This window comes from Micromesistius poutassou (assembly GCF_964030765.1).
Source record: "Micromesistius poutassou genome assembly, chromosome: 9".
Taxonomy (NCBI): Eukaryota; Metazoa; Chordata; class Actinopteri; order Gadiformes; family Gadidae; genus Micromesistius; species Micromesistius poutassou.
In genome coordinates this window covers 14,687,548-14,701,213 of record NC_140279.1, presented here as the reverse complement: position 1 = coordinate 14,701,213, position 13,666 = coordinate 14,687,548, and positions in this window count along the sequence as shown.

The window sequence follows — 13,666 nt, the reverse complement described above, 5'->3', positions numbered from 1 at the left end:
CCAGTATTTAAATGAGCCCTACTCCCAAGTCATTTGAGTACAATAAATAGGTCAGTGCAATCTAAATTGATTCAGCTCATCCCACGTCTTGCACCGTGGAGAAGGGAAATGCAGCACTGGTGTCCCCCGGTGGGACACGCCGGCTACCTACACAGGGAGTGTATATATCTCTCTCGCTATCTATATGTATATATGTATATATATATATATATATATATATATATATATATTCTGCTCCAGGTCAATTCACCCAATAATGAGATCCGGTCACCAGTCGATGCCAATTCAAACCAGAAAGGCTTTAGAATTGATCTGGTATGTAAAGAAGGCGCCACCACTCTTGAGATTTGTGATTCAAGTGTGATTCAAGGATTAAATTGTCCAATCTGTGTTCGGAAGAATCTGAACAAAAATCTTTTTGGCGTTCTTTTTTGTGCCGTTTTGAAAAGAACCCAAAGCTATCATGTTGCTCTGTCTGCCTGACACAGTTCCCTCCCTAGATTCAATCCCGTTCCTGAGGTATAAGGGGAACATTTCATGACTAACAGGCAAGTAAATTAAGCCCTGAAAGAGCTCTCATTACAGTGCTACACCAGTCAATGTGCTGGCTTCACTCTGCAATCGCTGATATTGTGCTGCTAATGTTCAGTACCTGTACCAGTTCTAAATAGCATTGTGCGTTGGTCTTACGAAGTAAGTTCAAAAGTGTGTGGGGGGGGGCATCTCAAACATGGAAGAAATTTGCCCCTCAAATATTGAAAAGAAATTCTCAGCCACCGAAATCATCAATGGGACATCTTTACCTGATCACATTCAACCGCCAATCAACGTGGGCAAGCTGCCTCCTTGTAACAGATTGCTTTTCTTGTCACGCCACAGGTTTCTGTACTGTTCAGTTAAGTCCACAAGAGTGGAGTGTCATCCAGTGTCGAGCTGCCCTACTTTTTTTAAATGAGCTGGAATTCATCTGCATGCAGCAGGAAATGGTTCTGGGTCCGCCGTATCAGAATGGCTGAGGTCCACAAACAGTGTGTAACCACACCAAAAGGAATCAATGCCGGGAGAGCGGAGGCGACCCATAATCGCTCGGAGCAAAGCGCTTTCACCTCCCGCACGTCGAGTTGTCGTCTGCGATTATTGCCAGAGCTCAGCACGTATCAGGAGTGTCAGTCCATTCATATTTTACACACGCAAATGGTTTGGACTGTAACTAGGAGGGATTGAGTTTGTGTTTGTGTGTGTCTGACTGTGCATGAATCCATTGATGTGTGTGCATGCGTGAGCGCGTGCGTGTGTGTGTGTGTGTAAAACACGACATGTGTGTCCGTGCCACATGCACGTGCACAAGTTGTGCCACTCCACCGGTTCACCCTTTAAGGAAACTAAGCAGAGTTAATGACCATGATGTGAACCCTGTAGTGGTGCCAAAAAAAAAAGGGCACGGAGCAGATGGTCAGATGGAAATTGATGATGGGTTGAGGTGTCATTAGCGATGATGCAGGCTGGCAACAGAAGTGCTGAGAGACGCAGGCCCCCACTACAGTGATGTGCTGCTGAGGGCCGGCTCTCTTGGGTACCGCGTGTGCTGGTGGGGTGGGGGGGGGGGGTTGGGGGCGGTAAACTATAACACACTTTTATGTGTAATGAGATCAGGCACGTGCTCTGTGATTGTGTTATCATTTAACATGGAGTCATTTAGCAGATGCCCTTTTATCCAAAGTGACTTACAGGTTGTTGTTTTTTTTGGTGTCTGAGGAGCAGGTAAAGGGGGCGGGGCTTCTAGTACAAGATAGGTAGACTTGGAGATTGGGGCTTGAACCCAGGACCTTTTGGCTGGGAGTCAAATAACTTCACTTAACACTAGACTGGGCTATCCTGCCCCTACTAGACTACTTGTCTGCTAGTATGTTATACTTCTAACTACAGCTACTAGGGCAGGTTTTTTGTTTAATAGTTTATTCACTTCTTGAAAGTTTCCCTTAATTAACAAGACTGTCAGTACAATTCCTTACATCTGCACCTATATAATCCTTATGTTGCTTTTATTTACATTATTGCTGTTGCATTATATTGAAATGGGTCCTATTAAATCAGGGAAAATGTAAGTAAAAAGAGTGCTCTGACATTTGATTTATGTTAGCAGTGCAGTGGAACTTCTGGTACATTGTGCTCTGATTATACCCCATTATTAGCAATTAGCTGCTTTTGTGCTAGCACTCTCAAACCACAGCTCAAATCACACATGTCTGGATAGCAACATAGCTATTCTGGGGCATTGAGAAAGATCTAATAATGCCCTGGACTGAGGTCTGATTAATGTGTGGCCCAGTTAAGGTGACAATGGCAGATTGAGCCGGATTATGAATAATTGTGTTTATTTTAATTGTGTCAATATGTTTTTCATCATTGACTAAGCAAATGCCAAGAGGTTGATCTTCAATGTTTATAGGAATTGCTGTTGTGGTTGTTAATGGCTTTCAAAAATATTTGAATAAAATGAAAGATCACATGGACATACATATGATACATTCATTATCTGATTATAACAATGTAATATATTGTATTCATATAATAATAATATTAATAATAATACTAACAATAGTAAAATAATGGGTGTTTGGATACATAAGATCACCAAAACGAATGTGTCATGAAAACTTACCACAAGCATGCATTCGAGACATAAACTGGCTCGAATAACGAATGAATAACTTACTTAACTTACTTACTTACTTAACTTAATCCAGTGTTTCCCACATATAGACTTCACTTGGCTGGTTCATTTTGTATTCTAATTTCTTTATCAATCCAAGAGAACGACGCCATCAGCGATATTTCAAATGGGTTAAATCTTATTTCACGTATAACTAGCAACACATTGATTCACTGGCGCTCTCTCACACACACTGATCGACAACGGACCATCTGTGAATAGCCCCTCCTCTCCTTGGAGGAGGGAGATGGTTGTTGGCTTTTCCCCGCAGAGAATGAATACAATCAATCCGGAGTTCACCTTTCAGTATGAGGGATGCCAGAAATACTTACGACTAGTTGCTTGTACTATCTGTACTATTTTTTTACTTTATTTTTTTTTTTTCGTGTGGAAAAAGTCCACCAATGTAAACATGGAAAGTCAGTTGAATTGGTATTATATACAGTCTATGGAGTCCTCAGTGGGACTCCACTGGCCATATAGTCTTTTACCTGCTTATTGCTGTTGTAGAGCTAGCAGGAGACAATTCTAAACAGCGCAATGATTTAAAATCATTGGGAACATTTTGAAACGTGAGACGTCTCGGGTTTAATTGCATGTTAGTTAGGCTATTGTTTATGGAAGGGTACTTTGTAATTGGCTTATTGTTTAGAGATGTTGACCAAACAACGGCTCTATAGAGAGGGGTTCTGCTGCCTGGACGTTTTCTGGGCAGGTACACACCGCTAGAAACATGGGACTTATCCTGGGGTTCAGTTGTTAGTTCCCCACCTCACATTGTTGGGATTCAGAGTCCGTCAACATGATTTCTGCCGTAGTCACATCAGTTTGATTTTCACCGGCAATGGTGGTGAAGACAAAAACTCCAAGGATCCCATGCTACTTCATGACATCAACAAATTTCGTCTTTTGTTATAATTTCGAATTGAAAGACCCCTAACAGCAGAAATAACATATTATTCCTTAAAATCGCGTTTAGCGATAATAACGATAATATCGTCCATCGTGATGGCTGACCAACATCACGATGGAAAGCCACCATCGTGATGCCATGCCCCCCCCTTTCAGACACACTAATCCTAGTCTCTTCTATAGTTAACCTAAAAACTTTGCAGGGATTGCTCTGTAAATTAAATTGAGAATATAACTAATGCTTATGCATGCTATTTTAAATACGGCAGCCTATGCCGTAGACGTGACGTGTTAGTCTTCTGTGATCTGATCGCATTTCTCAAGCCAGAATACACAGTGCCATGTCGCCCACAGACATTATAAAGAGTAGACACTGCATCGACCACTACTGTCAACTGGCGCTGACGAGCCGTAGGGCCGCCATCTTGGACCGGTGGACCGCTCCACTCAGTGTAATCAGTTTGGCTGGTGCAATGAACTGTCAGCGCATTTAATTCATCATACCTCACTGAATACCAAACCGATTTTCACGCGGGTTGTTTTGCTGAAAAGGTCATACATGTAGCTATGATACAGGACACATGGTTTGGCGTGTTTTAATATTTTGTTGGCTTAACAGTAATAGAATATTCTGATATGAAATGTCATATGATATATAAAATACATTTCCAGTCCAACTAGCAATCTGATTGAAAAACCTAATGTGTCTTCAAAAGCTAAATGGGGACAGTTAGTTTTTCCTTATTTAGCCAGGGACAGGCAGCCAAAAACTGGGACGTCTGGTCACCCTATGATATGTGATGTAGGCTATGATAGGTATTTTGCAAATCACACACTATAAATATGACAGAGAAGCAGAAACAGGGGCAGTAAATTCAGCTATTTTAATACGTTGAAGAAACAATTTATATATGATTAGGCTATATATAAATATATACATAGCTTACATAAACTATATATATACATAGCCTACATAAATAAATATAATACATAATATAAATGAGACTGTTTTGCAGAGCTTCTTTCTCGTGCTCCCTTTCAGCAGTTCAAGAGAGGCGAGTTTGCCAATGTGGTGCAGCCTTAACTTGTGAAACACAGACACAACCAATGACAACAAGTCTGGTTGTCGATGCCAAACCATGTCTCCTCCTGAAAAGTAATCCCCCAGGCCCTGTTTGCAATGGTCCACCGATTTGAGCAGTAATATGCTGCACAGTGCTCTGGCATCTACGCAACTCGGAGTATGACCTGTCCAAGATGGCGGCCACATTTCTTGCGTCCAAGCAGCCAATGCGGCGTCTACTCTTTATAATGTCTATGATGTCGCCAAACTATGACGGTGCGGCTGGAGAAAATGTACAGCAAAGCAGCAGCCTCGCTCCGTGAGATCCTGTCCTTAGAGGAGAAAGTTGCCATCGCCACCGATGCTTGGACAGCGTTGATATAACGTCTATATGTGTTTATGTTGTACATCATGACAGTTTATTATTGGTTAAAGAATCTTGTTAAACATTACACATTGAACACATCTTAAATAAACTAATATTTTGGAGGGTTCACTAGTAACTAGCTGCAGCAAAGTAACAAATCTGTGGCAAGCACTGAGAAATATGGGCTAAAGCATCTAATTATAGTGAAATCAACTTGCACAATTTAAGCTCTGGGTGCATGTAGTGATTTTTAAAATTGAGGAAAAAAATAAATCATTTTGAAGATTGAGGTTTTAGAAAAAGAATGCTCTTTGCAGGGTGTAAACAAATTAATCTTGCATTCTGCACATGTAGTTTCTGCAAGGCAGGAATTCAAAACAACACATTTATTTTATGGTTGCAGGTTAATTTAATGCCATCTACTGGATCCATGAAAAGTGAATACATAAACAAATAAATATACAAATAAATACCTATAATTGAAATAAATAAATGACTTGGATTGTTGGATACAGCACATATAATGATTAATCTGAAATAAATCCTTTTCTATACTCACAATGATTTAGTGCCATCCAATGTGGTTGAACATGCTAACCAACCCTGATAGGCAGATAGACAGACAGACGATTTGGGCTTTGGATTTAACAACATTCCTAAACCAATTTGGGCATTGCAATATTTATTATGCCAATCTACTGAAATTTATGAAAGAAAGAAAACATGATTTTCCCAAGACCAAACGTAATTACACTGTATCGTACTCTGTAAAATTATTTTAAATCTAGTGTTTTCCCTATTCATATAAATTCAGCAACTTCTTCAATGAGTAAGCGTAGCTTCACCTTCCCGTGTTGGATTGTGGGAGTTTATGTCTTCATTAGCATATCAGTGACCGAGATTAACACACATTAACATATATTATGGTTGAATTAACTGACGCGTGTAGTAGAATTTGAAAAAGCATCTGAAATGAGGGTGATCTGAAGAGGTTTCCAGGAAGGAAAGCTTGCTGTACTGTGCATAGTCATCTCAAGCTGCTCAAACATCAAGCTAAAGCTTAGCACAGTTCAGTGGCATCTCCTAGCATCTGGGCTCATCCAGATTATTTTAGATCATTCTGAATGTATTGCATGGTATAGACACAATCAACATCTTTGTGCTAATTGTTGAATGGAGCCAAGTGCTGTGTAGAATTGCAATCCAGTTTCATTCAAAGCTGTTGTTGCAGCTTGGAGTCAATTTTGCTAACTGCCTTTTGCTACAGTACAGCCCGCTCACTTTTCATATTATTATAGAATAGGGATGCTACCCTTGTGAATTGAGCATGCATTGCGCAATCCATTGCAATTTCTGCCTTATCAGATATTTACAATCACAAGGGCTCTGGCACTTTTGTTCATGTGGGCACTAAATGTCAGTGGTTACTTGCTAGCTAATGAGCTACTTTATGACTAGAAGCTTAATATTTGATCAAAGCTCCATTAATGAGTATTTATTAGTTTACTGAAATGTCATGCTGTCAAATCTTCTTTTCTAGTAATGACTGCCTTAGAAGAAAACTGAAATATAAGGCCAAAAATGTCAACTACATCTTTCAGGGTCCGGCTGTACTACTACACCCTTGTATACATTGAATCATAACTCCTCTTTATGAATTACATACTTAGCTGAGCTGAATTATCCACCCCGAGCCAGAAATTTAAACCGCTCTCAGCCAATGCCAACTTAAATCCACAAAATGATTTGATAAATATAGTGAGGAAAGTCTCAAAGTGGTAAGGAGGATGGGGGGGGGGTGTAGGTGGGAAGCGGGGGATTAGACTAACACATCAAATGTCACTGATTCCATTATCGGGCACTTTGGTCATGGCTACTTTTGTGGTTTGCTATCTCAGTTGAACACACAGCAGGGGGTACTATCTAGACACAAACAGAGATCCTGCCTTGGGCCCAGGTAGTATATTATGTGGCGGTGATCTTGAGAAGAGAACGCAGCCCAGATAACACACGCCTTTCCAATACTGATCATTAGCTGGTCACTGCTAGGCATATCATTACAGCTGTAATTGAGGCAGTGCCAGAATATTGGTGTAAGTGTGATTCAGGTTCTTGCTGTCTGGTCCACACAGTTAAGGGGCACTGCAAACTGCCTCCTTTTAAACTCCTTTCTTTTTTCTTTATTAAAAGAAACCTATTTTTGAGTGTTCGAGTGTGGGTATTTTTTTTTTAATAAGTAGCAATGTAATGAAAACCCTAATGCATGCAACCTCGAATGAGGTGCTCAAGCTAATAGCTTCAATGGAGTCCTACCTTTCCTATTTAAAGGCCATCTCTATGTTGGGCATGGGTTGTAGCTGATCATTGAAAGTATATGGTAACAAAGTTTAAAACAGCTAAAACCTTCACACATCACACAACACAGACACAGTTTTGTATTGTTTTGGCACCCAGAAGTTCAAGCTATGATGAAAAGCTCTGGTTATTTAATTTCATTCCACTTATTCTAGTCATGAACAATAGTTTAAAGTCACTCTATAGGGAAACCTGTGCTTTGCTTCTGACCACATTTTTTAGAGTTAGTAGCTCCTCCCATGGATAGCCCCATCTAACCCTCCTGTGGTTAGTGTTTGCTATGCCATTCTTTTAACTTGTTGAGTTCAGCAGTTCGTTAACAGAGAGCTGAATTTATTCAGCGTAGCCTGGTTTTAAAGATGGTACTTCAGACAACATCTCATCGTCAATAAGAAAATAAAGATTCAGAAAGGGCTTTGAATAGCAATGATTTGTTTGGGCCAGGTAACAAATTCAAGCGGAGGACTTCAACTACACTACAGCTTTAGTTCAATGTGAATTATTTAACCAAAAATCTTCAGATATTGTATTGTGATCAGACGTATTCTTATATCCACACAATCACAGTGAACAAAGGCTCTAAGATTGTGTTAAATGTCAAGATTAATGTGAAATAAATCTGCAATCTACTATTGCGTTTAGCAGGCAAACAATTGCCACTGAAATATATATATATAATATTAAATCTACTGTTTCAAGAAATGTGTGTTAGATACAATATGTAGTCATTCAGAATGAATATTTTTATGTTTCCTTCCCAGCCCTATAGAGACCTTAAAGAAAGGTAGAATGAAAAATACCTTATTTGCTTAAAAAATATATCATGGCTAAACATAGCTTTATAATACAATAATTCTCTATTCTGAGAACCAGTCAATATGCAATGAAAAAATGATAGGAATGTTATTCTTAATTGTAGTCATAAGAAATTTCTTATTGGAATATTATTAGTTTATGCAAAAAAGGACCATTATGACCTACGATAATTTCGAAAGAATTATCACAATATCGAAAGAAGTTTCCCTTAAATCAACATTTTGCTTACTTTATGCCTTTCTGCCTTAAACGTTCAATTGTTTATAAAAAATTATAAAGAGCTTGGAACTCATATCGATTCAGTATTATTTTGTATTTATTTCTGTATCGTAGTGTTAACATATTTATTATTTTATTACTTATTTTAGCACACTTTTTAGCACACTTCATTATATTATTATTTATTCTCAAGCAACTAAATATTTCATTTTGCGACTAAACATGAGAGCAATTATCGGATTTATCAAATTCCATAATGCATTGCCTTAAATTCAAATTATGTCAATGTTTTCACAGCTCTTCACATAAATTATTCACTTGTTATTTGAACTTCAATGAAACACATGGTTGAAGCCAATAAATACCAAAAAACAGTTACTTAACCTACTTTACCTATATTACCTCCAAAAAGACCTCCAAGAAGATTTGATATTTAAATGGAAAGACGTCACATAGTTGTTTGGTTCTAACATGACATGCCACTACACTAGTACAATCCCTCCCTGAAATGACCAGCACTACCACTGGATGATTTCTATAGTGTTTGGATAGCCCTACTTCCTTAGGGGGGAGCTGTCTCAGTATCCACAACTGGCAGAACCAGAAGACAACCTGACAGCTTTGGAGGAATCGGAAAGGCAGTTCTCTGACTCTGGTTCTGCCAGTATCCTGGTTTTGTTTGGGGAATAGCCAGTCCTCAGAGAGACCAAATACAGACGTCTTGCTGATGCTCCATCGGTCTTGAGACACAGTCCGTTTGACATTTTGACACCAATTCTATTAGTTTGGTCTGTCCTCACCACTCAGAGTTGTCAGTCAAAATGAGTGGGCAATTGTGATTGCAGATTAGTTGTAATATGTGTATTAATTAATCATCTGGGAAGTTTGAGTGATTACTCAAAGTGAAATTTTGACCAGCAGCGAATACTCTATGAATCTTTGTTTTTTATGACTTGACATAGTTGTATATTATAGAACATTGTGACTTAGATAGGATAATAATATTTGCTATGTATGTATGTATGTTATGTATGACTGCCCATATTTTAAACCTGTTATCTTGATTATCTTGAAATAAATATTAACTTAAAAATATGTAAGTAATAAAAGATAGTATTAATGTTTATTATATATATATATATTTATTGAATGTGTATTATATATTCAATTATAACTGAGATATATATAATAATATATTATTTTCATCATTATTGTGTGATAATGCAAATACTTCTACTATTATGACTACAAAAACATAGAAATAAAGATGGAGGAATACGTTTTCTCAAAGAATGCGTAAATGGGCGACTCTACAGCTCCAACCCTCCAATGGGAGGCCCGACACAAAGCCTGCCAACAAAGGGCCCGTCCGGCGACACAGCATAGCATCGCAACGACATGGGTCGCCCTCGTATTGTCTGACACGTCACGCCGCGACCAGAGAGGGGAAAAGAGAAAAAGCATCAGTATCTCCTTAGCTCCCGGAGGTCATGAGAGATGCATGCACCACTCATCTCCTGACACTACACCCCGGTGATTGGGTGGAAATCGACGCAAACCAGGGGCCCGGGTTGGGGGGGCGGAGAGGAGGAGAGCTTTAGATAGCTGGGCTATTCACCAGTGACCTTCAGTGTGCTCAACGAGAACAAGCCGCGCCGTGCTCCGTCAACCAAATCCTTCTCACTGGCTGGTGACTCCAGACAAGGAGACATCTCCCGCCCCCTCAAGGATAACTCTCCGCTTCCACTATATATTAATCTGAGATTGTCTTTGTGTTATTGTATGGGGAATAATGCCGTGGAGAGGTGTGATTGATCGGAGGGCTTGGGAGACTTTCATATTGTTCACCGGGTCCATTTAGAGTGTTGCGGATGTCCCTCCCGGGGACATGATCTCACAAATCAACAAAACAAAAGTGCTACGGGGTCCCGAGCATGTCCCCCCTGCGCCGGAGGCCACAAGTACATACACATAAATATTTCTCTTTTTATGTGTTGAAATGTATTCTTAATTTGTTGTGCTGCTGTGGAGATATCAAGTGGCAAATAGGGTAATTTTATTAATGGAAAGAATCCAGCAGATTTTTTTTGGTCGCTCATCACTAACTCAAAGCCCCACAGAATATTGTGGAAATAAACAGGTGCAACAGTCACCGAGCGAGATTTCTGCAGTTTATTTATTGTCCTCACTCATACATTACTAGTTTGTTTCTAACGTTCACCTTAGATTGAGCCATCAAAGCCCTGCCAAATAGGAGTCAAATAGACGGTTGAATGGAGAAGGGCCTAGTGACTGTATCCTTCTCTACATTCCCTCCACCTCCCACCCCAACCCACACACCCACCCAAGTGGGAATATTATCTGCGAGGTTTGTGGTTTCATTGATTTCAACACTGCAATCAGGCTCCATCTGATGTAGCGGGCTGAGGAGACGATAAGGAACCTGTGCCGTTCAGTGGCTGGCAGGCTCCAGTTGACATCAGGGCGAGCTATAGAGAGATAACTTCACAAGCCCTCCACCCTAATGGACGTACAGGGAGAACAAAATACTGACAATCTCTATCTGTCTCGCTAGCGTCGCCGGTTGGCTGGAGCTTTAGTATTGCGGATCATTGTTTTGTTTGTGACACGTAACAAAGATGGATGTTCACTATGTGACCTTAACTGATATAAAGATGGCAGCCGATGACAGTGGTGTCTTTTGGAGATAGTTCCTTAATGTGGCTGATGTTTATTCACTTTGCGTTTCCACTGAAAAAGTGGTGTTGCGCTGTATTTTTTTAGGAACATTTTTTCCTATACACATTGATCCCATTGTATCGCCTGAAAAATGATCTTTGATTGCCACAGTCTGTTCAATCATTCAACTTTTCTTAAACTCTCTAGATGTATGAGCTAAGTTATAATACTACTAAACAAAAGTCATGGAGGGCAACACAATCCATCCATCACAATCCATATGTCGCCGCTGGTATTCTGAAAGAATAGCTAAATTATTATCAAAACAAGCTTTTTTTTATTTAGTTTTATGCAAGCGCAATGAGTGATGATAGATGCTTAATTTGGCCATTGTTTTTCTTGACCTGCTGTGACATCATAAACATTTCCTGCATGACTCTTGGAATAGAGGGAGATCTAAATCTAAACTTTTCCATTTGGATTCATCTTAAGTACATGCTATTTTATATTAAACATACAACAACATCAATGTGTATTTAAAAGGTTCTGAGCCTGAACTTGTCTATGATTACTTCTATATTATTTATATGTGTGCTAACGTGACACCATGAACAATGAAATGGAAGAAATATGATGAATTAATCAGTTGTGCTTGAACGTGCATGTATTTATGGAAGCGTGAAGGATTCCAGAGCTCACTAACTAAGCATGTGTTGAATTGTGCCAAGCCTCACTTCTAAAACCTCAGGGAGCAGGGTCTGTGAAGAAGCTTCTAGCGCCGTTGGTTAGCAACACAAACCCACACAGATCTGGAGTTAATCGGACATAATTGTCCAATAATTTGGACTAAAGGTCAACCAGAATTGACTTATCTGGTAGAAGCTATTTGAAGGATGAAGTGAGACCAATAATAAATAAATAAATACAAAATAAAAAAAGAATGGAAAAATAATAAATGAATAGATTTATAAATAAATACGCTGAAAGCAGTATCTTCAAATAATAGAAGTAGCCATCATTTCCTAGGCATAGATAGATCAATATAGTTAATTAATAGGGGCATCATGTTTCAGGTTTTAGGAAGGGGTTAACTCCACTAAAATATTATACTACACTCCTTTTTCACTTTTGTAAAATACACAGCCATATAAAGCACTGCGACAAATCATGTGTTAAATTAATTGCATTTCATGTTTCACAATTATAATTTATCTTCCATGGCATTGCAAGATACTTCAGTAGTACCCCCCCCCCCCAACATGCTTATTTTCAAATAAGCATTGATTCAAATAGATACTCAGGCAGTACACATGTAAATGTACTGTAGTAAAGCCTGACCTAGACATGTTCCAGGGCCATTTCCTGAAAGAGAAATGAATAAAATCTGCATCTGTTTTTATTCTATGCTTCATTAAGCATGGTTTATCTGATACACTCCCTGGTTAAAACACCTAGAGGAAACGACCAAGGAAAAACAACTACCCTTTTACAAGGAAACTGCCTCCCATTTAAGTAATGTTTATGTTATTCTATGAAATCCTCGTGCTTGCTTTCCCTTGGGCCGATGTGGGACTGGTAATCCATTTGCAACAGCACCACACACACATAAACACATACCCACATGTACACACACGTACACACATACGCATACACACATAGCAAATACACACATACACTCATACACGCAAACATATACACACACAAACAGGCACATTCACACACACACACACACACACACACACACACACACACACACACACACACACGTACACAGCGACATGTACAGAGAAAGGGTAGGAGCAGGCTCAACAACTGCAGCATACGCACAAATGACTCAACTTTCAACCCCGGTGAAGCAGGAGCCATCCTGAACTCCTTGACGGCAGCCCATTTCTCTACAAAATAGCCAAACAACAAAACTTTTGTTTTTAAACTCAGTTCAGTCCCAACCCAAGTCACAAAACTTAAGGGGCAGTCACTCAATTGTTTTTCCTGTGGCAATATCGGGGCCGGTCGACCCCAACAACAAACTATCCATCGCAGTGACGACAATAACATCAGAAGGAACCGGCCTGCCATTCATCTTTATTAAAATCAATAGGGATTCGATAGCCTTACCTGGAGTGGACTCTGGGACTCAGTGTGTTGGAGCCGGTAGTGGTCTGGTGCATTGGGGGACAAACACAGAAAGACAGAGCGAGAGAGAGCAAGAGAAAGAGAGGCCGAGAGACAGAGAGAGAGAGAGAGAGCTTCTCACATGTTGTTTGTAGGGGCCGGGTAGTTTTGCTGCATGGTTAGGAGCGACACTCTTAAGGGCCCTCTGTGAATAGAGGGTGGGGGGGTATGCGGTGGGCTGAGAGGGGGGTCGGAGGGGTGGGTCAGGATAATAGACACACTCACACAACAAAGACTGATAATCCTGTCTTGGCCCACAGCTCCCGTGTTGCAATCAGACATTTTAAGGGCAGTTAAGCTGCAGCGAGGGGCTGGCGAATGAACTGCGGTCAGAAAAGACTCCCCGGCTCCCATTATGGACAGTAAC